Here is a 27,411-nt window from a genome sequence, read left to right as displayed (position 1 = left end):
GAATTGAGACAAAGCTATTGCTTCTATGGTAAGAAGATGTAGAGGATGTGTTAGTATAATTTAGACCATTGGTTCGTAAGGTTGCAGATTCTTTCTTTCTCTCTTGGAGATTTAACCCTCAACTGGTGAGGTGGGGTTTTTGTCACGCAACTGGTGGTGGGGTTTCCAATACCCCAGTGTTTAGAAATCTCTTATTTTTACTGAAAATGCAAAGATCACATTAGTTTTAATCGTTTTCTTATTGGCGATTGATTACACATGAGTATAACAAATTTTTGACACCCGCAAGTATCGGAAAATGTAATACTTTGATGATTCAATCCGAGGGCATTATGAAACGTGGCAGCCGATCAAAAATTCACTGGGGTGTGCCAAACCCCACCTCACCAGTTGAGGGTTAAATCCTCTGTGTTAATGCGCTCTTGAGAACTCATCTCCTGATAGCTATTCTCATTTTTTTTATTAGATTCATGTGATTGACAGGTGGCAGACAGCCTTTTAAAGGTCTCTTCATTATCTTAAGGGTAGGAGTTATGATCCTTTGATTATGATTGTTCCTCATCTGGACATATTTAAGGGGAAGCATAGATGGGAAGTTTAATCCCTTATAAAGAAACGCATATCTCTCCATTAATTATAAACTCCTCTATGCCATTGTTATTTGGCTGGAGTAGCAAGCTTTTATATTGGAATAGTAGTCTGTGACTGCTACTGACAGTTCCTGGATGCTCTTTTCCTGTTAACAGTCACTATCCATGGACTCATATCTCTGACAGGGAGACAATCCCTGCCTGTAATTTGTCTCCAAATCCTCTCCATTTGTCCATCTATCATCGATTTGCCTCCTATCCATTCCTGTTACAAGTTGCTCAGCTGTTGTACTCTCCTGCTTGCTATATAGAGGCTGTGCCTCTGCCTCCTGTCTCTCCCCGGCTTCTGTGCTGCGCTCACAACACTTAATAATTGGTGGCAAAAACCCTGTTGGCAAGCACAGCAGTCAGATGTTTTTTGTAGTTGATGATGAGGTTTGCACATGTCAGAAGGAATTTTGGACCACTCCTCTTTTCAGATCATCTCTAAATAATTAAGATTTTGAGGCTGTCGCTTGGCAATTCGGAGCTTCAACTCCCTCCATAAGTTTTGTATGGGATTAAGGTCTGGAGACTGGCTAGGCCACTCCATGACCTTAATGTGCTTCTTTTTGAGCCACCCCTTTGTTGCCTTGGCTGTATGTTTTGTGTCATTGTCTTGCTGGAAGATCCAGCCACGACCCATCTTCAGTGCTGTTACTGAGGGAAGGAGGTTGTTGGCCAAAATCTTGCGATACATGACCCCATCCATCTTCCCTTCAGTATGGTGCAGTCGTCATGTCCCCTTTTGCAGAAAAGCACCTACAAAGTATAATGTTTCGCCCACCATGCTTCACGACTGGGACGATGTTCTCAGGGTTATACTTATCCTTCTTCCTCCAAACACGGCGAGTTGAGTTAATGCCAAAGAGCTCAACTTTTGTCTCATCTGACCACAGCACCTTCTCCCAATAACTCACAGAATCATCCAGGTGTTCATTCGCAAGCTTCAGACTGGCCTGCACATGTGCCTTCTTGAGCAGGTGGACCTTGCGGGCACTGCAGGATTTTAAACCTTTAAGGCGTAATTTTCGGTGACTGTGGTCCCAGCTGCCTTGAGATAATTAACAAGTTCCCCACGTGTAGTTTTAGGCTGATCTCTCACCTTCTTCATGATCAAGGATACCCCACGAGGTGAGATTTTGCATGGTGCCCCAGATGGATGTCGATTGACAGTCATTTTTTATTTCTTCCATTTTCTTACTATTGCACCAACAGTTGTCTCCTTCACATCCAGTGTCTTACTTATGGTTTTGTAGCCCATTCCAGCTTTGTGCTGTTCTATTATCTTGTCCCTGACATCTAGGTTTTCCACACTGGGAGCAAGAATTCAGTTTGGCGCAACCCCCCTTCCTCATGCGGTTTGAGTAGTCGTCATGTGACCGTTCATTCATATGCGACTTACACACTTACAATCATGTGCCAACTAGCTGCTCTTCCTAATTCTCAATGTTCAGTGAAAAACTGAGAGCAGCAACCAGAAACGCTAGATTTCACTTGACCGTAAGTATGCAAATCGCTTGAGTGAATTGGCCATGTGATGACTTCTGGAACTAGCAAGCTGAGTTGACAGTGAGTATATTACACGCTTTTAGGATTGGAATGCTACGGGGCAGTCATTCTAGGTGACAACAGGCTTCTGAATTCTCACAATGCGTGTACTGCACACTTTTAGGATTCTTCCATGATTGCGGCAAGAGTGTACGGTCATACAAACGCAGTGTTTGCAAACTTCCAACCAGATTCCGACTAGATGTGTCCAGCCTCACTCAATTAATTTTAATTTAGCGAGGCCATGCATGTCTAGTTGGCACATGATTGCATGTATGTAAATCGCATACATGTGGTCTCTTGACTTCCTGCTCTCACCGATGGCATCAGAGAATCCAGTTAGGTTGCAGTGCTCACTGTGGGAATTCAGAAGTCTCCAGTCACGTAGAGTAACTGCATACTTTCATTACAAACTTAGACAACCCTTTTAATGCTCCTAACATAAATAAAAATATAGTAACCTATAATTTGTCAAACACAATGCTTTATTAATATAGACATGTATCACGTAATCATACAAGTCATGGATTATTACATGTGTACACGATCAAATTCAATAACAGCACAATAATACATCAATAAAATCACTATCAGTACAGAAATGCATCAGTAGAACCGACATCCATACAGAAACACACCATCACAAACCTCATCAGTACAGATATACATCACCAGAACCACCAGCAATACAGAAATTCATTACCATAATGACTAGCAGTACATAAATACATCACCAGGACCACCATTGATACATCACCAGAACCACTTTTCATTCATGAATTCAGCACCAGAACCACCATCAGCACAGAACTACATCACCAAAACCGGCATCAGTTCATGGTACATTAATAGTAATGTCAGATCAGATCCATACACATTTGTATCATTTTTATCGCATGAACCTAAACTCCCAGTATATCCTTAACAATGGTAAGATGATGCTGGGAGTTGTTGTTATAAATCATCATCAGGCTGCGGACCATGCTGAAACCACAGTACTGATGAGAATTAGTATCACATACAAACATTTACGTCCAGGTACATTGTCTCTGATTGAAATCATTCTCTATTCTTCATCTTGTTCAGACGCTATATTGACTTTTCTCATCCACACTTTGTCTTTGTAGACTTCCATCTTCTCCGGTCTTGTGCAGTACATCACCACACAATGCCCATAAAAATAGTAGCGTGATTATAATGTTCCTGAATAAAAATAACTGCCCTATGCTGAGTCCCTCAATAAATAATTGCCTCTCACTGTGTTCCCTGAACAAAATATGACTTCCACACACTGTCCTCCTTATGGTACTTGCCCTTCATTTCCCCTCTCCTATACTGTATATACTGGGCCCCCTCTTCACACTGTCCTCTCACACTGTCTCCCCTATAGTGCCCAGTCTCTACACTGTGCCCCTCATCACATTCCCCATCCTCGGCACACTGTACTCCCATGCTGCCCTTTCTTTATACTGCCCCCACACACTATTCCTCTCAATAGTCTCTGCACACATTTTTCCCCCCTTCCTCATACTGTCTCCTCACATATTTATCCCCTCGGTGTCTATTTTGTCTACTTGCACCCCATACTGTGTCCGCACCCATTCCCACACTTTGCTCACCATACTGTGTCTGTAACCATCTGTCAGGGAAATATTGAGAGATATTGAAAATTTTCCTTCTCCCCCTGAAGCCCCCCTCACCAGTCCCTTATCCCCTATTTGTCACGAGACAAGAGCTGACACTCCACGCAGCTGTCTGTATGCCAATAACAGTACAAGAATCTCAATAGCCTATTCTATTTAACATACGAATGCAGTTCCTCTTAGCACAGACCTGCGAAGTAGACACCTCCAGCAGATGGGCAGAGATGGAAGGAGAGAGGAAATGGCTCGTTAGGCATCAAACGCACTTACAATAATTAAGACAATTCCCCAACCACAAACTGCAGGATTTTTGACTCCGATACGAAATACGGAATAACTAAAGTTCCATACGTCCGATAATAACGGAACCTATATTTTTAGTGGCAGGGTCAGCCAAGGAATAATATGCTTATTTTTGCATAGCCATAAACCCCTCCGTGGAGCTGTAGCGCAAAAGCACCAGAATAACGGATCGAAACTGCGCCATGTGTGGTCTCTAAATGAAGCTAAAATCATAACGGAAAAAATGGCGTCGTTTGCAAGCTTCTGTGATCAACAAGCGATAAGTTATCCCAAAAGCAGGTTTTAAATACAAACATGAAGGGTGGAGCCCGAGCCCATATGATGTCATCACAGGGGTGTGTGGGCCGATCTTCCCCTTCGACACAAGAGAGCCGACGGAAGATTGATCAATGTTCTTTGCCAAGTGGGTATAGAGACTATAAGCAACAGATTGCTTTAGATAACGCTCAAATCAAATCTGGGAGCCCCCCCTACAGCTATACTTATTCGTCTCTGCGAACTCTATAATAAGTTTCTTCTGTAATCCTATTTTATGTAACTGTCTATTCTGTACTATAAATGTCTCCTTTATAACATCCTTGTATATATTTTTCCTAAACACTGCCTCCCTTTTGGATTAAATATAAATATTTCTGTTTCTTTTGTCCTGTAATCGCTCCCTCCCCCGAAGCTATATGCTACCAGAACGCAGGCGTTTGGCCAGGCCTGTATTATATTTCAAACTCGGCCGGTGGTGGCAGCCAATAATATTAATAATTGGGCTATTGTGAAGCTGACAGTGATCGTATGGAGGGCGTAAACACATATTCCATGCGCTGGAATCCAGAGGTGTGACGCCATATGCCCACTGGTTGCTTGCCGATACCTCCGTAGTGAGTAGTGGGGCCGTGTGCTCGCGGATCCCTGGCAAAATCCTGATAGTGACGGCACGGTGAGGTATTGCGTGATCTCCCCGGTGTCGTCCCTGTGGAATACATGACACCATCCCTCCCTCTCTTGCTCCCAATACTGTGTCTGTACCCATCTCCCCTTCCTCGCTCCCCATACTGTCAGCACCCATCCCCCCTTGCTCTCCATACTGTGTCTGCACCCAACTCTGATCGCTCCCCATACTTTCTCCTCAAATCCCTCCCCACCCTATTACAACAAATCTTCTATCCGGCTTCACTGAAGCACTTACCACCGACGTTGTATGCACCTCTGCGGTGCCGCTGATCTGATTACGCTGCTGATGTCACCCAGATGTGATTCGGAAGTGAAAGACGCGAGTACATTTGATTGCTGAAGCTGGCGCGCTGTGCCTTCTCTAATCCATCTGTTAGCTTAACATTATGTTGGGCCTCCCAATACAGTATACAGTATAAAGGCATCACACAGCCCTCATACAGTATGATAGTCCCACATGGTCCACTATATAGTAGGATTGTTCTCCACAGTCCCGAGTCTCTGTCCCCTCTTCTAACCTGTGTCTCAGTGAATGCGCATGGCGTGATGCAGTGATGTCACCGCACAGCCTGATATCCCCTGTGCGGTGCCGGCCTCCAGCTGGCCAGAGGTATCCTGTGGCCTAACAGTAAGCGATGTGGCACTAATATAGTAGCTCTATGCTCAATCACAACTGTTAGGGTATGTTCACACTAGGCGTTTTTTCAGCATTTTTCTCTGCAGCAAAACCTGATCTCTTGGCAGGAAAGAAGCTGCGTCAAAAACTCCAGTTTTGGTGCGTTTTTCAAGATCCCAAAATTCAGCTTTGCTTTCATCACAGAAGCATGAACACATGTCACCAATGCAAAATATATGTGAAACTATATTAACCCGAATTACAAATATAACAGTTGAGGGAGGTTAATTGTTCAGGAATAGTTTACTTAAGACACTGGCAGTGCATTGAGTTTATAGGACACTATTTATTTTCAAACTATGGTCTGCCATTGAGTTGCTCAGGTATTGTTCAATCACACACCTGGCTCAACCAATGTTTATTGTTGTAAACATCAAAAATTTAATTAAACTGTACTAATCCAAATTGTAATCTCAGGTGACCAAGACAAGATGGTAAACTTGGGAAAAACACAAAAATAAATGAGTTTCACATACTGTTGTACTTGATTTTTTTTCACTAAAAATGCAGCAAAGCCTGATGTCTGTGTTCACACGAGGCGTTTTTTGCTCTATTGTACAACAAAAAAACATGCAAAGCACAAAATACTGATGACACAAAAACCAAGGTGTGTGCATGAGATTTCTGAAATCTTAAACTTTGCTGGTACTGTAAAACACAGCTGAAAATTTTCATTAAAAAAAAGCTGAAAAAAAACCTAGTGTGAACGTGTCCTTATCAGTATCAGCATCCACAGGAAGCTGATATTGTTAACAGTGTACCAGACAGTGTGGCCCACGGCTGTACCGACCCGTCTAATGGCCAGTCTGGCCCTTTGTATGTGTAGTGCTCTGTCTTTTTATCATGGTGGTCAGCTACATCCTTAATGCATTAGTATTGTGATCAAGTATTGGTAAATTAGGCTGCTTTTTGCTCTTACAGTTTTGGGGGATTTAATGTCCTTTTCAGTGAATTGCTTGTAATTTTAGTGTAGGAACTCACAAGAAAATGGGGACCTATGACACAGGTTACAAACTTGCATATTTTGCTCAAAATATAAACCATTAACTCTAATATTTTTAATCTTTGCAGGATACAACCAGGCTCTGTAGTGTTGGTGGGGAAAATAGGATGGTTGGCGCACTTATACATAATAAGCCGGCGTGGTGCACTACACGTATCTGTGTGACTGGCACATTATGCAGGTTTTATTCACATGCATCTAGAATTCTAATCATTCACCCCTTTCCCTATGAATGGTCGGTGTGAGTGGTTGTTCACCAGTATTTTGCACCTGTGCTACCTCCCAGCTTTTATCCCTGGAGCTTGCTGTAGCCAGCAGTTAAAGTATGAACTTATGACTTTTCTTACAAAATCTTCAGTTTTTCTCAAATTAGTTAATGCAAAAATGTATACACCCCACATCAAAAACTACTACATCTAGTATTTGGTATGAGCTTCATGACTTTTAAGGACAACACCAAGTTTTCTAGGCATGGAATGAACAAGTTGGTGACATATTGCAACATCTATCTCTTCCCTTTTTTCAAGAACAACCTCTTTTAGAGCCTGGATGATGGATGAGAGTGATGCTTAAAGGGGTTTTTCACATAAACAAAAGTACATTTTAATCAATAGATTTTGGAATAATAAGTTCCACAATCGGATGTGTTTAAATAAAATGTTTCTTTGCTGAGATCTTATAAATGTGCCCCTGTTGTGTACTGTGTAATGGCCATGTCTCACCGACCATACAGAGACATAGTCTGATAATGCCACATCTCTTGGGCAGGGGGTGGGGGGAGCAAAAGAGTATACAGACATTACAGCGTGGGTTCACAGCTGATTCTTTTTGTGAGATAAAACATTTCCCTGCCTGTTCTTAAACAATGTTATACTTCAAAGAAAGAATCATCTGTGGTCCCCTGCTGTAATGTCTGTTCACTTTTTTTCAACCCCCTTGCCCAGGAGATGTAGTATGATCAGATCATGTTCCTGCACGGTCAGACACAGCCATTACATAGTACACAGCAGGGGCACATTTATAAGATTATCTCAGCACAGAAACCTTTTTTTTAAACACATCTAATTGTGGAAATTATAATTATTTCAAAATCTATTGATTAAAATGAACTTCTGTTCATGGAACAACCTCTTTAACTTGTCTCTTCAGAATTCCCCATAGGTGTCTTGATTGGGTTCAGATTAATTCTTGGCCACTGAATCTCTTTCCCCCAGTTCTTCAAAAATGTAACATATACAGTACAGACCAAAAGTTTGGACACACCTTCTCATTTAAAGATTTTTCTGTATTTTCATGACTTTGAAAATTGTACATTCACACTGAAGGCATCAAAACTATGAATTAACACATGTGGAATTATATACTTAACAAAAAAGTGTGAAATAACTGAAAATATGTCATATTCTAGGTTCTTCAAAGTAGCCACCTTTTGCTTTGATGACTGCTTTGCACACTCTTGGCATTCTCTTGATGAGCTTCAAGTGGTAGTCACCGGAAATGGTCTTCCAACAATCTTGAAGGAGTTCCCAGAGATGCTTAGCACTTGTTGGCCCTTTTGCCTTCACTCTGCTATCCAGCTCACCCCAAACCATCTCGATTGGGTTCAGGTCTGGTGACTGTGGGGGCCAGGTCATCTGGCGTAGTACCCATAAATATTATGCCTCGTCAGGAATGACCTGACCTATGAAACAATCCCACTATTTACCCCTTTAGTGAACACGGTAAAAAAAAATAAAAAAAATGAAGGAAAAAAAAGGTGTTTTATCATCATGCCGCTGAAGAAAAAGTGGAATAAAACGCGATCAAAAAGACAAATGTAAATAAAAATGTTACCGCTAAAATCGTTACCTTGACTCTGTCAGCCGAAATATGAAAAAATTATAGCTCTCAAAATATGGCTCTGCAAAAACTAGTGTTTGGAGAAACTAGTGTTTGGAGGAAAAAAAAGCACTTTTAGTGTGTGACAGCTGCCAAACATAAAAACCCATTATAAATCTGGTATCGCTGTAATCGCACCGACCTGAAGAATAAAGTCGTCTAATCACTTACACCGCACAAGGAATAGCGTAAAAAATAAATTAAGCCAATTCTTCACCTGCTGCTGATTTGTTCCTTCTGCCTCCCAAGGATTGCAGTAAGGCTCGGCTCACATTTATCCTGTGCTGAGCACTCACAGTGCTTCCTGTGTAAATCTCTGAAATACGTGATTCAGACGGAACACCCGGCGGAAGATTTCCTATAATGAGGCAAATGGAGACCCTGTGGACGCCGTGTGGCCTGTAATCCCACGATGTCCGTCTTTTTTATTAGGTGTGCATAAAAAAGTGCCGTCGGCCATAGTTTTATTCACCTCTGAAAAAAAAGGACACTGCTAAACAGAGGCCAGACAGGGTCCAGAGTAACTCTGCTGCCTCATTATAATGAATGGATCCCTCTGGAGTTTCATCTGAATTAAGTCACTCTTAGATTTAAATGGAAACCCCGATATCACTGCTGAGCTTAGAGCACAGGATAAATGGGAACATTTTACATAACATTTTGGATCACAATAAAAGCTTTGGCTCAATCCACGAAAAAAGCAAGTACCCACTCGGGTCCATCATCTGTTAACGGAAATATAGGGGGCTTCCACGTTATTAGTAGCACAAAAGCTCTGGAAAAGCGAAATGGCTCTTGCCCCCAAAAGAAATTCAGTAAATTCTGTGCTCCCAAATACAAATGCCCACCTCCCTTTTGAGCCCCACAGTGTGCCTAAATCGCAGTTAGCATCCACATGTTTGGCACTACTTTTGCGACAAGAGCCCGCCTAATTTACGGGTGCATGTCTCCAGAAGCACAAGCTAGGCGTAACGTACTGGTCACTACAATGGCAGTTTGCAATTTTCAGTCAGCAGCATCCACTGCTGCTTGTTTCTGGAAAACACCCATGTAGATAAAATCCTCCCCACACCTGTACATAAATTCTCAAAGGGGTATAATTTCCAAAATGGAGTCACTTGAGGGGAGATTCTGCTCTTTTAGCACTTAGGGTCTCTGTTAATGGAGTCTGCAAACTATTCTAGCAAAATCTGCGCTCCAGGAGGCAAATAGCGCTCCTTCCCTCCGGAGTCTCACGATGTGGCTAAGCAGTACTGTACAGCCACATATGGGGTATTTCCACATTCAGCATAAATTGTGGGACAAATTTTGGTGCCATTTTTACCCATTTTCCTGTGTGAAAATGTAAAATCTAAAACAAAACTTTGGTGGTGAAAAATGTAATTATTCTTTCTTCACCGCCCAATGGGGTAAATTTCTGTAAGGCACATGTGGTGTCAACATGCTCACTGCACCGCTAGATGAGTTCATTTTCCCTGCTATCCTTGTGAAAATGAAAATATTGGGGGCTAAAACAAATTTTTTGTGGGGAAACTACTGTATATATTTTTTTATTTTTACACATCCATGTTGTAAAATTCTGTGATGCACCTGTGCTCACCACACATCTAGATTTATTCCTTGTGTCTAGTTTCCAAAATGGGGTAATTTGTATGGTTTTTCCACTGTTAAAGCACATCAGGGGCTTTCCAAACGCAATATGACACCTGCAGACTATTCCATCAAAGTGTGCATTCCAAAATTTCTCTTCTTCCTTTCTGAGCCCTGCCGTGTGCCCTTCAATAGTTTTACCCCACATATGGGGGCATCAGCGTACTCAGGAGAAATGGCTCAACAACTTTTGGGGTTCAATTTCTCATGTTATCCTTATGAAGATAAAAAAAATGGGGCCTAAAAGATTATTTTTGTTCAAAAAAAGTGTTTTTGTTTTTATTTTCATGGCTCTACATTATAAACTTTTGTAAAACACTTGGGGTTCAAAGTGCTCACTATACATCTAGATACGTTCCTTAAAGGGTCTAGCTTCCAAAATGGGGTCACTTGTGGGGGTTTTCCACTGTTTAAGCCAGGGCTGTGGAGTTGGTATAAAATGGACCGACTCCGAAAATATATAATAAATTGGGTGCAGTAGTTCAATACAGTTTGTGGGGAATATTTTTTCACAAGAATTTGGGAAAGTTATGAAATGTCCTATGAATGTCCTATTCCTGATCTCAGGGTCTAGACTTTTAGCTGAGATGAATCTGTGCTACAGTAAATTTATCAATTAAACATGAGCAATGTATGAGGGAGTCAGAGTCATGGAGTCGGAGTTGGTGTCATGGAAATTGAGGAGTCAAAGTCCAAGGTTTGGCTTACCGACTCCACAGCCCTGGTTTAAGCACATCAGGGGCTCTCCAAACACGATATGACACACACAGACCATTCCATCAAAATGTGCATTCCAAAATTATACGTCTTCCTTTCTGAGCCCTGCCGTGTGGCCAAACAATAGTTTTACCCAACATATGGAGGCCTCAGCGTACTCAGGAGATAATTTTTGTTGAAAAAAAGAGATTTTTTTATTTTCACGGCTCTACGTTATAAACTTTTGTAAAACACTTGGGGTTCAAAGTGCTCACCACACATCTAGATAAGTTCCTTAAGGGGTCTAGTTTCCAAAATGGTGTCACTTGTGGGTTGTTTCCCATGTTTAGGCATATCAGGGGCTCCCCAAACACGACATGGCGTCTGCTAATTATTCAAGGAAATTTTACATCCAAAAAAATCAAATGGCGATGCTTCCCTTCCGAGCCATGCCGTGCTCCAAAACAGTGGATTTCCCCCACATATGGGGTATCGGTGTACTCAGGATAAATTGCATAACAAATTTTTAAATTTTGGGGTCCATTTTTTCCTGTTGTACAGCCGAGCATGTGTTTGCATCTTCTTGTTGACATGACTGCTACTAGAAGGTAGGACTGTGGAGTCGGTTTGCCAAACCTCTGACTCCTCAATTTCCATGACACCAACTCCCTCATGCATGGCTCATATTTAAGTGATAAATTTACTGTATCACAGATTAATCTCAGCTAAAAGTCTAGACCCTTAGATGGGGAATAGGACAGACATTTATAGGACATTTCATAACTTTCCCAAATTCTTATGAAAAAATATTCCCCACAAACTGCATTGAACTACTGTACCCAATTTATTATACATTTTAGGAGTTGGAGTCGGTCCATTTTATACGGATTCCGACTCCACCAAAATGGGCACCGACTCCCGACTCCACAGCCCTGCTAGAAGGGAGCATGCCCCATATTTTTGAACTAACCAAACAGATATCATGGCGCTGGAGCTCTGAACAGCACTGGAACAGGCCATGTCCCCTCTTCTCAGGGTGGCTGTTCCTTACGGGGGGGGGGGGGGGGCTGAACACTTGTGTATCATGTAATGACCCGGATGGGAAGGGTGAGTGGTCAGGAGCAGATTCTGTCACGTGGAATTGCAAGGGTTATAAAGATAATTAAACTGCACTGACCATTTTGTCTTTATAGTGTATGAGTGCGGGAACAGTACACATTTTTTTTATCTCCCCAGAGTACCCCTTTAAATAAATGCGAACCTACATATGTTTTGTATCTGCAAACTTGTAATGACCTGGAGAATCATAATGGCTGATTAGTTTTAACATTTAGTGAGCATGGTAGATAAAAAAAAAAAAAAAACAGTTGTGGAATTGCACTTTTTTTGGAATTTCACCACACTTGGACGTTTTTTTTCTTGTTTTTCAGTAAATTATAGGGTAAAATCAATGGTGTTGTTGAAAAGTACAACTCGTCCTGCAAAAAAATAAGTCCTCACACGGCCATATTGCCAGAAAAATAAAAAAAGTTAAGGCTCTAGAAAGAAGGGGAGCAAAAAGAAAGCACAAAAATTGAAAATGGCCAGGGGGTGAAGAGGTTAATTTGCATAAAAAACATGAATCAAAAACGCAATATGTGAACATTGCCTAACACTGACAGGTATAATGTATTGCAGTGCTGGAGCATTGAAATGTGTTGTACCAGTAATCTAGAGTAATAAAAATTAAAATCCTATAGGACAAAGTAAAAAAAAAAAAGTAAAAAATTGTAAAAATCTAAAAAAAAAATTACAAAATAAAAATAATAAACATACCAATAAATAACTATATTTATATAAAAACAAAAATAAAAGTACACATTTGTTATCGTCGAAATGACCTGATCTATAAAACTGAAGTTAACCCCTTCAGTGAACACCGTTAAAAAATAAATTAAAAACTTGGCAAAAAAACTGGAAAAGCAAATCACAGTGGGCTGTGCCTTTCTACACAGAAGCCCACGGCAGAGAAACGTATGCTATACAGTATGTTTTCCTTGCAGTGCGCCCCTATAGCTGATGGATGACACCCATCCTGACTGTGGCCAATGTCAAGCACAAACAGAGTGTGTACCTAGCCTTACAGTTGTCTCTGTTCACATCAGTTTTACTTCTTTAAAGTGTGATAGTGGCATGTAAAAGACTTCAACATGGTGGCCATCAGTTCTATTGACCATGTGCCCACCGTGCAGTATGGACGCAGATTTCCGAAGGGTTATCTTGATTGCCGGATGCCCACTTTTTAAAAAATTATGGCTGTCAGAAAATTGTCGACAAAGCCAAATTGTTTTTGTAATTGGTTTTATTTTATTTTTAAGTAGTAAATCAAAAGAAGAATATATAGATTTGGTATCCCGTAACCATACTGACCCATAGAACAAAGTTAACAGATCACCACCACATTACCACAAAGTGAGCAGAGCTAATGCAAAACTCCAAATAAGAATTTGTGGAACTAGTGTTTTTCTCCTCACCGTTTCCACTTATTTCATAAATAAATGGTGTTCTGCAAATAACAAGCCCTCTTGCAGCTATGTTGAAATATAAAAAGTTTATGGCTCTTATTAGAAATGGAGTAAAAGACAAAGTTACACTATCCTGGGAAAAAGCTCTATGTCTACCTCGTTGCAACCTCCTGTTCAGGGTTTGTTATTCGAAGGATGACATGTGTAATAGATTCCTTTGACTAAGGCCCCCTTAACACATCCATATAATACTGGTACCATTGTCATCAGTATTTTGGATCAGTGTTCCATCCGTGTGCCACCCATTTTTTTTCCACTATGACTTCAGAAATATCAATTCAAAAGCTTCTCCTATACTTTGCAATGTTAAACATGTACAGCACAAAGATGTTACAAGGATGTTTTACACAGAGCCATAAACTTGTATTGGCCCTTGTCATCCATGCAGCCGGGAGAAAATGGACTGGTCATACGAAGATCACCATAGATTATAATAGGTATGTGTGGATACTTGTCTCCGGTGCATGTGAAACCGGATGCCACATGTACCGGAAACACGTACATGTGAAGGAGGCTTTAGGGCTCTTTCACATGTCTTGATATTTCCGGTACCAGAAACACCAGTACCGGAGATATCTGTGTCCGTGTGTGGATCACACGTACAGGGGCTGGGGAATCAGTGTACAGTTAGCCCTGTTCCCAAGCACCGGGTGGGTGCTGAACTCTGCCTTCATCATAGTTCCCTGCTTGCGCTGTGATCAGCACCAGCAGGGACAATTTTGAGAATAGAAGTGTCTGCTCCCGCAGTGTCCAACTGTAGAAATGAGAATTAAACAAAAAAAAACTTATACACATCTGTCCTAAGTGTCCACTGCTGTAATCCATGCAACCGCTCACACAGAGGAGCCGGGGAAAATGGCTCCTGCAGCAAGAGGGCACCGGACCTCTGCTGAGCTCATCAAGCGGTGTCCTGTCACTTACTGAGCGCAGCTCCGGGGCCCGCTCGCTGCAGCACGTCATTCTCCGCGTGTGATCATTCGCATGGATTACAGCGGGGGGACACCTAGGACAGGTGAGTATAAGTTTTTTTTATTTTACAGTTGGACACTGTGGGAGCAGAATACTACTATTCATCATTGTCCCTGCTGGTGCTGATCGCAGTGCAAGCAGGGAACAATGATGAGGGCAGCATTCAGCACCCGACACTTGGGAACAGCGCTAACTGTACCGCTGATCCCAGGCTCCGGTACGTGTCATACGGATAGCATCCGTGTGCCGTATGTGTTTACACAGACCCATTGACTTGAATGGGTCCATGTGATCCAAGCTGCTGGCCAAAAACAGACATGTCTACGTGTGTGTCACTCGGACACACGGTCCGTGGAAACACACTGACATTTGCGTAGACCCATTCATTTGGTGTCTTGGGTATGTGTGGAAACTGACACCACACGTACCGGACACACTGACGTGTGAAAGAGCCCTTACAGTGTATGGACAAGGATGGAAAGTCACCTCTTAATCATTGAATTCAGGTTTTCTCTTTTGGTCCCAATGGCACGGGTATATAAAATCCAGCACCTAAACATGTAGTCTGCCTCTGCAAACATTTGTGAAAGAATGGCTTGTTCTAAAGAGCTCACTGAATTCAGCATGTTGCTGTAATATGTTGTCTTAAGGCAGTTCATGAAAGTCCAAATAAGCCATAGTTGGATGAGTTTGATGTGGAAGAACTTGATTAACCTCAACTCCATCAGATACCTCTATCAGATGAGCTAGAGATTGCAAGCCAGGTCCTCCTGTCCAACATCAGCGACTGACCTGATAAATGCTCTTCTAGAAGAGTGGATAAAAGTCAACATAGAAATATTCCCAATTTTTTTTTTAAGAAAGCCTTCCAAAAGAGTGGAAGCTTTATTACCTGCAAAGGGAGATCAACTCCATATTAATGACCCTGGATTTAAAAAGGAATGCCATAAAAGCATCTCTGGGAGTAATGTGTATGTGTCTCAATAGGTTTATCCATATGGTGTGTAATAGGTTCTGCTTCTTCCAATGGTGAGAGGTGGAGACTGCTGCTTTTGACAATGTGTAAATATGGAGATGAATGAGAATCATAATCAGTTTTGTTATATATTTTAGGAAGGCAACAGAAAAAAAGAAAAAGGCCAGTAATTGAGGAAGAGGCTGTAGAGGCAAAGTAAGCACAAAATAAGACTTTTGTGGATGTGGACATACCAAATATTTTAAATTGTTCTTTTATTTTTAATGAGGGAAGGCATCAACAGAACGATCATCGTTAAATGAATACATCACCAGAACATTCCATCAGTATTCCACAAGCATCACCATCAGTACTTAAATACCCCATTGATACATAAATTCATCATTGGTTGGGTGAAGCCATTTATTGTCAAACTACTGTGTTTTCTCTTTTTAAATCTTAATGACAACCAAAAACATCCAAATGACCCTGATCAAAAGTTCACATAACCCAGTTCTTAATACCGTGATTTGCCCCCTCTAACATCAATGACTGCTTGAAGTCTTTTGTGGTAGTTGTGGATGAGATTCTTTATGTTCTCACATGGTAAAGCTGCCCATTCTTCTTGGCAAAAAGCCTCCAGTTCCTGTAAATTCCTGGGCTGTCTAGCATGAAATGTGCGCTTCAGATCTCCCCAGAGTGGCTCAATGATATTGAGGTCAGGAGACTGAGATGGACACTCCAGAACCTTGAACTGTCTGCATCTGAATCTAGGAGCGCAATCTGAGGTATCAGTAAGGAATTGGTGGATGCTGCCTTCCATGGTAATTGTAGTGTCTTGTGATGGTGTAGGTGTCTATCTTCTCTTTTGCCACCCATCTGGTTAGGTAAAATGCAATCTGATTAGTTGTGGATTAGGGCCCAGGAGAACAATGAACACGTCTTCACTCCACATTTGCTAGGACAATGCCCCCACCATGATGGTTTTATTAGTTAAAATGTTATTTTTATTTTGTTTTTAATACTAAAAGAGACCTTGATTTGTATGTTTCTGCAGTAAATCATGTGGGTGTAAAGACATCCCCCCCCGCAAGTTCATCTGTGTCGTGGAAGATTCAGAGTTGTAAGTAATTTTGACAACATAGAATAATAGAAATAAAAGATTAACAATTTATATAACTTTTGAATTCAACTTAAACTTAACTTAAAGTAAAAGTTAATATTAACATAATATGCATAAAGCAAAGTGATAGTGTCTTTTCTAGCCATATATATGCTGTTTTGCACAGCTGGACCATTCTAGGGCTAAGCCAGGTGCTGTGCTATCTATTTTGGCTATATGCTCTTATTCAGGGCTGTACGCGCTCATAGGCAAAGGCCTGTCATGTCAGGGATGCGAGTGGCTAGTAAAAGTTTGTTTTTCTCTGTTTGGTACTGTACTTAAAGGGAACCTAAGAACACAGCTTTTCAGAGTAAAATATACATGGCTGAGTTCATTCAGTCAGTGATGGAGATATGCTGCCCACGGATTAGGCAGCATGTGTCCATTTCCCTTTAACCCCTTCACTCCCGGGCAATTTTCTGCTTTGTTTTCATTTTTGATTTTTGTTCCCTTTCTTCCCAGAGCAATAACTTTTTTATTTTTCCCTCAATATAGCCATGTGAGGGCTTGTATTTTGAGGAAGTTGTACTTTTGAAAAACATCATTGAATTTACCATATAGTGTACTGGAAAACAGGGAAAAAATTCCTAGTGCCAAAGTTTTTTTTTTTTTAAATAAGTGCAATTCCACAATTGTGGTTTTTTTTACCATGCTAGCTAAATTCTAAAAGTGATCTGCCATTATTATTCTACATGTCTTTACGAGTTCACAGATACCAAACATGTATAGGTTCTTATTTGTGTAAGTGGTGAAAAAAAATCCAAAGTTGGTAAAAAAAACAAAAATGTCGCCATTTCTGAGTCCCGTAGCGTCTCCATTTTTCCGGATTTTGGGCTTTATTTTTTGTGGCCTGAGCTGACGTTTTTATCGATACCATTTTGGGGTACATACAATGTTTTGATCCCCTTTTATTGCAATGTTGAGGCGACCAAAAAAATTTAATTCAGGCGTTTTGAATTTTTTACTCATTATGCCGTTTACCGATCGGATTAATTATTTTTATATTTTGATAGATCGGGCATTTCTGAACCTGCCGATACGTATATCACAAATATGTGTTTTTTGTTTTTTTTTATATAGTTTTATTTTGAATGGCGCAAAAGGGTGTCGATTTGAACTTTATATGGCTTTAATTTTTTTAAATATTTTTGGAAATCTTTACTTTTCTTGGGAGACTTCAACTGCGGTTATCCGATTGCTTGTGCTGAACATATTAGGGTTTCAGCCTTGCTATGTGTAGCAGAAATGCTCATATACTATGAACGCTGGCCACTGGGTGGCGCTCATAGCAGACAACCTGCAGTCTTCTACAAAACCCGTGTTGGCAGGCCAACCCATGGGCGCCCCGCGATCATGTGACAGGTGCGCCGATGGCCGTAGCCATTGACGCGCTTCCAGCCCGGGCATGTTAAATGCCGCTGTCAGAGGTTGACACCAACATTTAACATGTTAACAGCCGCGTGTGGATCACGATTACACCCGCTTCTGTTAGAGACACATGACTGCTGATCAGATCAGCTGTCATGTGCCTGAAAAGATCAAGGCTCAGCGCCGGAGCCTCATCAAAGGGAGAGACACAACATACGACTTCCCTATACGTCACGTCGTGTCATGAAAGGGTTAAGCTCAGTACTAATCAAAAGTTTGAAGAATCCTTTTTATGCAATGGTTTTCCTTTTTTTATTGGAAAGTACTCATTGTAGATTTAGACTTAAGGCTGTGTGCCCAAGATGCGGATTCAAAGCTTTTCCGCGACGGCGTTTCCACCGCGAAAACACATTAAAAACGCTTGTTAAGTTGTCTTCCATGTTTCCCAATGATAATCCGCATGTGCTGTGCACATGCTGCGGAAATTTCCGCTGCGGATTATCATTGCATAAAAATCCGCAGCACAACCAGTTATTGTGCAAAATCGCCGCCATTGACTTGCATTGAACTGCATACATACATACTTGCAGATGTTATGCGGTTCAATGCGCGGATGGTACCTGGGTCTGGTGAAAAGGAGACTCTCCTCCAGACCCGGGTACCATTAGTAAAAAAAGAATTAAAACGTAAAAAATAAATAAAAAAAAAACATTAAAGTTACCTCTTTGGTGGTCCCCAGTCTCCTCTCCGGTGGCGTCTTCTGTCCTCGGCGTCCCGCGGTGTTCTGAAAGGACCTGCGGTGACGTAATTTAGTTATGTGATGATCACGCGACCTCTGACGTCAGCGGTCGCGTGACCTGTCAGCTGACTAAATGACGACCACAGGTCATTTCAGGACGCCGAGGACAAAGGATGCAACGGAGAGGTAAAAAGTATAATGTTATTTTTTTATTTTTTATATTTTATATTTATATTTTAATTCTTTTTTTTTTACTATTGATGCTGCATTTAAAGCAGCATAAGTTGGTGACACAATATAAATCAATATAAATCAATGCCAGTTGCAAGCACTTTTCCAAGTGATGCTCAAAATCGCTTGGAAAAGCGCTTGAAAAAACACATGATAAAATGCATGCAAAAACGCTTCTCCCTGGCAGAAAAAACGCATGTAAAATCCGCATGCGTTTTTTTTCTACCAGGGAGAGGCAGAAACGCTCAGGAAAAATTCAGCATTGTGGGCATATAGCCTAAGACACCAAATCCACAAAAGGACACATATTGAAACAAAGTGTAAAAAAGCACATGTGAAACAAACCAAAGTATGTGCTGGCTTATGAAGGGCTGAATTGTTCAGTCTAAGCAAGCTTCATTTACCACTGCTGCCATTTTGAGTTAGAAGCTGCTTGAGACAATGCCGAGGATGTATAAGGCTGTGTGCCCACGATGCGGATTTAATGCGTTTCCGTGGCTGCATTTCCGCCACAAAAACGCATTAAAAACGCTTGTTAAGTTGTCTGCCATGTTTCCCAATGATAATCCGCATGTGCTGCAGAAATTTCTGATGCGGATTATCATTGTGGAAATATCCGCAGCACAACCATTTATTGTGCGTAATTGCGGTGTGTTGTGCGGTTCAATGCGCGGATGGTACCCGGGTCTGGAAAAGAGGAAACTTTCCTCCAGACTCGGGTACTAATAGTAAAAAGAGAATTAAAAAAAAACATTATACTTACCTCTCCGGTGGCCCCCGGTCTCCTCTCCGGTGGCGTGCTCTGTCCTCGGCGTCCCGTAGTGTTCTCAAAGGACCTGCGGTGACGTCATTTAGTCATGTGATGGTCACGCGACCGCTGACGTCGACGGTCGCGTGACCTGTCAGCTGACTAAATGACGTCAACGCAGGTCCTTTGAGAACACCGTGGGATGCCGATGACCGAGGGCGCCACCAGAGAGGAGACCGGGGGCCACCAGAGAGGTAAGTGTAATGTTTTTTTTTTTGTTTTGTTTTTTTACATTTTAATTCATTTTTTTTACTATTCATGCTGCATTTAAAGCAGCATAAGTTGGTCACACAATATAAATCCATGCCAGTTGCATGGATTTATATTGTGCAACCAACTTGTCAAGCATTTTATCCAAGTGATGCTCAAAATCGCTTGGAAAAGCGCTTGAAAAAACGCATGCAAAAACGCTTCTCCCTGGCAGAAAAAACACAAGTAAAATCCGCATGCTTTTTTTCTGCCAGGGAGAGGCAGAAACGCTCAGGAAAAATCTGCATCAGTTCTGCATTGTTGGCACATAGCCTAAAGGTTTAACACATATCCTGGTTTGTTTTAAGTGTATTTCTTTACTCCTAGTTTCCATTTGTGTTCCTTCGTGATTTTGCTGCCTTCAGTCTGAATCTACAATGAGCACATTTCAATAAAATAAAGGAATATTATTTATGTTCAAACTTATTATTGGTACTGTATATGAGCATTCCTTTATAGGGAACCCTTTTGATGCTGTTAGTTTTTCTTCTCTTTGGAACATATTAGCAAGGGGCTGTCCTCTGTCTAATAAAATATCCTTGCTTTCTGAACCTGCCTGGCGCCGGCATTTAGACCCCTGCAGCTGGGAGGAAATTAACTTTATTCATTAACTTTATTAATCAGAGCAGTGACTGAACCAATGTTGGTGCCACCCCCATGACTGAAATCTAATCACTACCGGGGGAAATTTAATTTGGGGGGTCTAAGTGTCGGCGCAGGGCAGGTTCAGAATTGTATTAACCTACAGATTATCTCCATATGTGCAGGTTAATTGCGTTGTTTCACTTAAAAGTTTCCCTTTAATGTAAATTTCAGTACTATTGTTTTACTCTATAACAGTTTTCTTTTTTAATTTTTTTATTGTAGTTAATATTTTGCACATGTATGTAGTAATGTGCTTTTTTCTAATCTACAGCATTGTGGAACATTTGTATCATTCATGCGGTATGTCCTTATTTTATTTATTCCAAATTTTTATGTCTTTTATAAAGGATACATATAAACAATGGCTTAGTGATAAACCCTTCACAGTTAGCAAATAACTGCATGCAGTTTGACAAGTGACACATCCTTGAATTCTGTGTTTCAGCCTCTATCTCCTGCTGTCCTCAAATTACATAGTAAAAACCTGCTGACAGATTCCCTTCAATAGAGCATGGATCTGGGGTCGGCAATTAGTTTTCTCAAGGGCTCACATAAGAGACTGTGACTGTTGTGCAGGGTTAAACCAACACACTGAATTTAAGAATATTAGTAGAAATATTAAGCAAAGTTATTATTATATTAATTTTGACTGCTTGCTATTGATCACAAGCATGTTGATCAACTGCCACTATTATTAGAGCTTATTGTAACGTGCTCTTACTTCGAGCAGCCAATCAAAACCATATAATTTATTAATTTTTATATCGTCCATGCCCCAAAGCTCCCTCCCACGCACAGTATAATAGCCATCACAGCCACCATACACATAGTAGGATGCCCCCATGGCAGGATGACTACTGTTCACCCTACACATTTTATGGTACCCCATACATACAGTATCATTCCTCAAAGTTCTCCCCCAGACACACACAAGGTATGATACCAAACAGCTCCCTCCTCACAAAGCCACCATATGCACAGAATGCTGCCCACAAAATGTGTTGGCTCCACACCCCCAATTCAATATGATTGCCCCACTGTACCCCTGTGACTGTCTGAACCCAACCTGAACAGCTGTGGGGGAATTCTAAAAAGACAAGTTAAGAATCGCTCTACATTCAGGCTCTAAAAAGGTCCTTCTATAAGAATAGAAAAAGATAGATGTTACAATATGTCACCAACTTATTCGTTCCATGTCTAGAAGACTTGGTGCTGTCCTTAACAATATAGAGGTCATACAAAATACTAGATGTAGTAGTTTTGATGTGGGGTGTATACATTTTTGCATCAACTAATGTGGGAAAACTGAAGAGTTCGCAATGAAAGTTATAATATTAACCTTACCTTTATGCTTTATGGGTCAAAAAAAATGTTCTGTGAAACCCCGTCTTGTCAGCATTTTGGAAATTGTTCTTGTGTTCAGTGAGGTATTAGTTAAAATCCTACTTTTTGAAGGGGTTGTGGTCACTTTTTGCTGAGCACTGCAAAAAAAATTACATTTAAACATGCATAAATATATCACCTATTTTCATGTTACATACATTATTGTATTACCCTGACTAATCAGCATTTCCTCTAATTACTATTTAGCATAAGAAGAGCATGACTCTTGATTTGTCAGGTATGTACTGCACGTTACCATTCCATGTCTCCTAACCTTGTCTTGTGGTAATAAGTATTAACCTTCCTGACAGCCCCATTATTCAAGTCTAACACGTCAGTTTATGTGGTAATAACTGTAAAATGCTTCTGCCAGTGATACTGAGATTGTGATTTTCTTTTCTCTTTCGCTTCATTAGGTGACCCAGGAAACCATGGGTGTATGCTGCTGCCACTAGGAGGCTGACACTATGCACAAAAAAGTTAGCTTCTCCCCAGCAATGTACACCCCACTGACTGGCATTAAGTTAATCAGTTTAGTTTAGTGTCAGTAGGAGGTGGACACTGATATATTACTAGACCCAGATTTACCTAGAGTTTCGTAGTTTTCCAGTAGTGTCTCCCTCTTCTTCAGAAGGCTCTTCTCCTAGATTAGCTCTGGAGGGATACAGTGTGCGACGGTCACACTGTACTCCCATTTAAAGGCTATGAGTATGGTGTGAACTGCCACTCCATTTCCTCATGACTATCGGCTAGGACCCCAACCCCTTACAATGTGTTCAGGTGATCCAATCGTCGTTCCTCGCCCCTCTCTCCTGCCCGGTTGTCTACCAGAGCTTGACAGTTTCAGGAGCGGTGGACGTCCTACAACCCAATGAAGCCTGGACATCTTTTGATCCCTCTACATCTTCAGGGATGGAGAGGTACTTCTTTTTCGCTCTCCATCAGGTTCCCATTCCAGAGGCTAAGAGAAGACAAAGTTCGATAGAAAGAAGAAAGAAGATTCCATAGGCATGGGGCTGATTTTATTGTTATTGTGTACTGTTACATTGTGCCTACCCGGGCACGTTAGTCTGAACTTTGTGCATTTATCTCTACAGGGGCCCTGTTTATTTGTGTTTCCCCTGCAGCAGGCTGTATCTGGGCATGTTAAATGGGACTCTAGGCTCCTTGCAACGTCTTTTACAGCCTTCATGCCGCAACCCCCCTCTTCGCCGGCCTCACTTTCTAATTTAGGCTCTGGCTTCAGTGTGGCCTAGTTGCAGTGTTTAGCTCCTCCCCTTCCCTGTCCCCTCAAGCGGGCTTTTCTCTGTCTGTGGTTAGCTCCGCCCTTATCCGGCCTCATTGAGTGGGCTTCTCTGTCTGCCTCGGTCAAGTCCCCTTCCCAGTGGCGCGGAATCTGCGTGCCTTTTTACCTCCTCTTTCTCCTGCTTCATCCTGCTGCCCCTATTTGCCGACATCCAGACAGCTTGTGACAGGCGCTTTCCTCCGGTCGCCCTGAGCCCTCCCTTCTCCAGGAGTATCTTCAGCAGTTCCTTCCTGGTACATCCTCTCCTCAGACTACTAGCAGCAGACTTCAGGACCTCATCACTTCTGTGGGTAAGCTCTGCTCTGCAAACTGGCACTCTCCTCAGCAAATCTTTACCTGTCCCCTGACCTCTGGCATTAGTTAGTGACTCTGCCGTCTCTTTTATCATGTCTAAGTCTAAAGGAGAGCACTCTCGGCCTCTACTACTCTGGTAACTGAATTTGTCTGTTCTTTATGTAAATGCAGTCTCCCTTCGGGTCAGTTTTCTTTCCTCTTTCAGAACTGCAACATTACTCCCGCTCCTGCTACCCCAGAGGTCCCATTGCGTCCGGAGTGGGTCTTCCCCCTATCATGGGTGGGCGACTTCCCTGTTACCCTGGTAAGGTCCGTGACAGATTGTATCTCAGACCCTGGTATCTGTATTATACAGATTAGCTACGCCTGCTTCTACCACTGCCAATGAATCACAGGAACCTCCGGCTAAGCCTACCAATTTCGGCTGTAAGAGATCTAGGCAGGAAAGCCGTTCCAGGTCCTCCTCTCTCTCCCACACTCCCCCTGGTCCTTCCCGGCGGGCAGCTTCTTCCCGGTCCTCATCCCCTGACTCACCTGTCGAGCCAGACTCGGATACGTTTACCGAACCTGACTCTGACATGGACTATGACCAGGCCTCTAACAAGTGGGACATAGTTCAGAGCCTTATTGTAGCTGTTAACCAGACCTTTAACATTAAGGATACCGCTACGGAAGCCGCTGAACAGCCAGTTTTGTTTTTGATGGTCTAGACCAACCCCTAACTTATTCGCTGCTCAAAAGGAATCTACCCGACTAGATGCTTCCAGAGAGGGAAGCGTCTCGGCATCCTGTACCCCTTTGCCTCTGACGTTACTGAAAACTGGACCACATCCCCCATGGGTCTTCCCGTTACGGACGGGGCATCCCTCAAGGACTCCCATGACAGGCTCATAGAGTAGTTTTCCAAATCAGCCTTTGAAGCAGCATCTTCCATGTTGTGCACTGCCTTTGCCACTACATGGGTTTCAAAATCCATCTCTGCATGGGCTAAACAACTCCGTCAAGTCATCCTCACTGGAGCTCGGGCTGAGGAGTTAGCTGATTTGGCGGATCAGATATCTCATGTGGGAAAATACGTGGTATCTTCCTCCTTTTACACCGCTTCATGTGCCGCTCAAGTGGCCAGTAATGTAGTGGCCATCCGCAGAACCATTTAGCTAAAGGCGTGGCAAGTGGACTTGACATCTAAGAAGTCCCTTACCAATCTGCCTTTCCAGGGATCGCAGCTATTTAGTACCAAGCTGGACCAGATTATTAAGGACGCCATGGTAGGGACAAGCTCTCTCCTTCCTCTGGCCAAACCCCGACGTCCTCCTCCGAAACGTAAGCTTTGGTCTTTTCGGCCCTTTCATCCACGGATGAGCCCTCAAGCTGGGAGAGGCAGCAGGCACGTCAGGAGAGGAAAAGGGTTTCCTTTAAACCAACCCCTTTCAAGGCAGATCCTCCACGGCCCAGCCTGGCATGTTCTCCTCCGCTTTACTCACTACCACCCAGGGATTCCCACAGGTTGGGCGGTCGTCTCATGTATTTCAAGGACATCTGGCTAGCTTCCATTGAGGACGCCTGGGTCAGAGAAGTTGTATCTTCAGGATACAAGACAGATTTTGTTTTGTGGCCCTGAGATTACTTCGAATCCCGCTCCCCAAGGGATCCATCTCTGGTCCTTGGTTTTTTTGGAAGCCGTTGCCTCTCTCCTCAAATCAGGGGTCATCATTCCTATTCCAATTCAGGAACGTTTCACAGGCTTTTATTCGAGACTCTTTGTGGTTCCAAAGAAGGACTGGTCAGTTTGTCCCATCCTGGATTTAAAATTACTGAACAGAAGGGTTTGTCTTCACCATTCGTTCAGTAATAGCTTCCATGGAGTTGCAAGAGTTCCTGTGCTCTATAGACATCCAAGACACCTACCTCCATGTCCCTATCTTCCCAGTGGATCAGAGATTCCTGCGCTTTGCGGTACTTCAGGACCACTTCCAGTTCGTCACCCTGCCATTCGGCCTTTCTACAGCTCACACTTTTCACAAAGATAATGGCAGTGGTAATGGTCCTTCAGGTCAGGGGCCTAGTGATCATTCCTTACCTTGAGACATTCTCGTCAAGGTTCCATCCTTCTCCCTCGCCCAGCAGAGTCTTTCCATTGCTCTTAATACACTGTCTCGACTCGGGTGACTTGTAAACAGGAAAAAATCTTGTCTTGTTCCTACCCAGCGCCTGATCTTCCTCGGCATCCTATTCACCGCGCACCAGCCGATTGGTAGCTCTCTTCAGACCCCTCAACCTTTATCGCTCTGCTCGGCTATGGCGGTCCTGGGGAGGATGGTGGAGGTGTTGGTAGCGATTCCTTTTGAGCAGTTCCGCAACAGACCACTTCCGCACGCCATCCTTTCCTAATGGAACAGATCATTTCTCTCCCTTGACCGTCCAGTTCGGATCTCGTCCCGGGTCAGGATGTCTCTGAACTGGTGACTGTGTTCCCCTCTTATTAATCAGGGTCGATTCTTTCTCCCCGTTCACTGGCAAGTGGTGACTACAGATGCCAGCCTCCTTGACTGGGGAGCGGTACTCCACATCATTGCTGTCCAGGGACATTGGTCGCAGGAGGAGTCCACTCTGCCGATCAATATTCTAGAGATCAGAGCCATTCCATTGTTCCTTCGTCACTGCAGGACCTTCTCGGAGGCCTACCAGTCCGAGTTCAGACAGACAATGCCACGGTGGTGGCATATGTCAACCACCAGGGAGAGACTCTGAGTCCTTTGGCATTATCCGAAGTCTCCAAGATCCTTCTCTGTGCTGATAGCAGGGTGCCGGCAGTATCCGCAGTGCATATCCCCGGCGTCGAGAACTGGTCCGCCGATTTTCTCAGTCGCGATGGTATGGTCTCTACATCAGGACGTCTTCCTTGAGATTTGCCTGAGGAGGGGCACTTCGGTTGTAGATCTCATGGTGTCCTGGTTTAACACGAAGGTGCCGCAGTTCATCTCCAGGTCCCACGACCCCCTCATGGTGGGAGTCGATGTGCTGTCGAAACCCTGGTTGCAATTTGCACTTCCTTATCTGTTCCCGCCTCTTTCCCTTCTTCCCAGACTGTTGAAGATCAAAGAAGAAGGGGTGTCGGTCATCATGATCGCTCCGGATTGGCCCACGAGGTCCTTGTATGTAGAGGTCGTCAGTCTTCTCACAGATGCCCCTTGGAAGCTCCAGGACAGATCACCTCTGCTTTCCTAGGGCCCCATCTCCCACCGGAAATTCTCGGTTGCTCGATTTGACGGCTTGGCTGTTGAAACCCTGGTCCTAAGAGCATCTGGATTTTCAGAACGAGTTGTTCAGACGATGATCTGGGTATGGAAGCCATCATCGTCTCGAGTATACTATCAGACGGCCTTTTTCCATTGTGAGATTAATCACAACGCACCTATGACATTCGCCCTTCTGGCAATTTTGGCCTTCCTTCAGGCTGGGCTTGACGCACGACTTGCTGTCAGCTCCTTGAAGGGCCAAGTCTCTGCACTTACTATCCTCTTCCAGAAGAATTTGGCATGAGCAGATCGCCTCTATGTAGCAGAAATGCTCACTTGCTATGAGTGCCAACCACTGGGTGGCGCTCAAAGCAATTGAGACATGCCAATCCATCGGTGACCCACGGTTACGTGACGGGGTCACCGATGGGCGGGGCTTAGGACATGCTTCCTGTAAGTGCAAGTTAAATCCCGCTGTCAGAGATTGACAGCGGCATTTAACTGGTTAACAGCCGCGGGTGGATC

Source organism: Phyllobates terribilis, unplaced genomic scaffold (assembly GCF_046119375.1).
Source record: "Phyllobates terribilis strain yellow unplaced genomic scaffold, ASM4611937v1 Scaffold_212__1_contigs__length_3418457, whole genome shotgun sequence".
Taxonomy (NCBI): Eukaryota; Metazoa; Chordata; class Amphibia; order Anura; family Dendrobatidae; genus Phyllobates; species Phyllobates terribilis.
Note: the sequence above shows the minus strand (reverse complement) of the source record.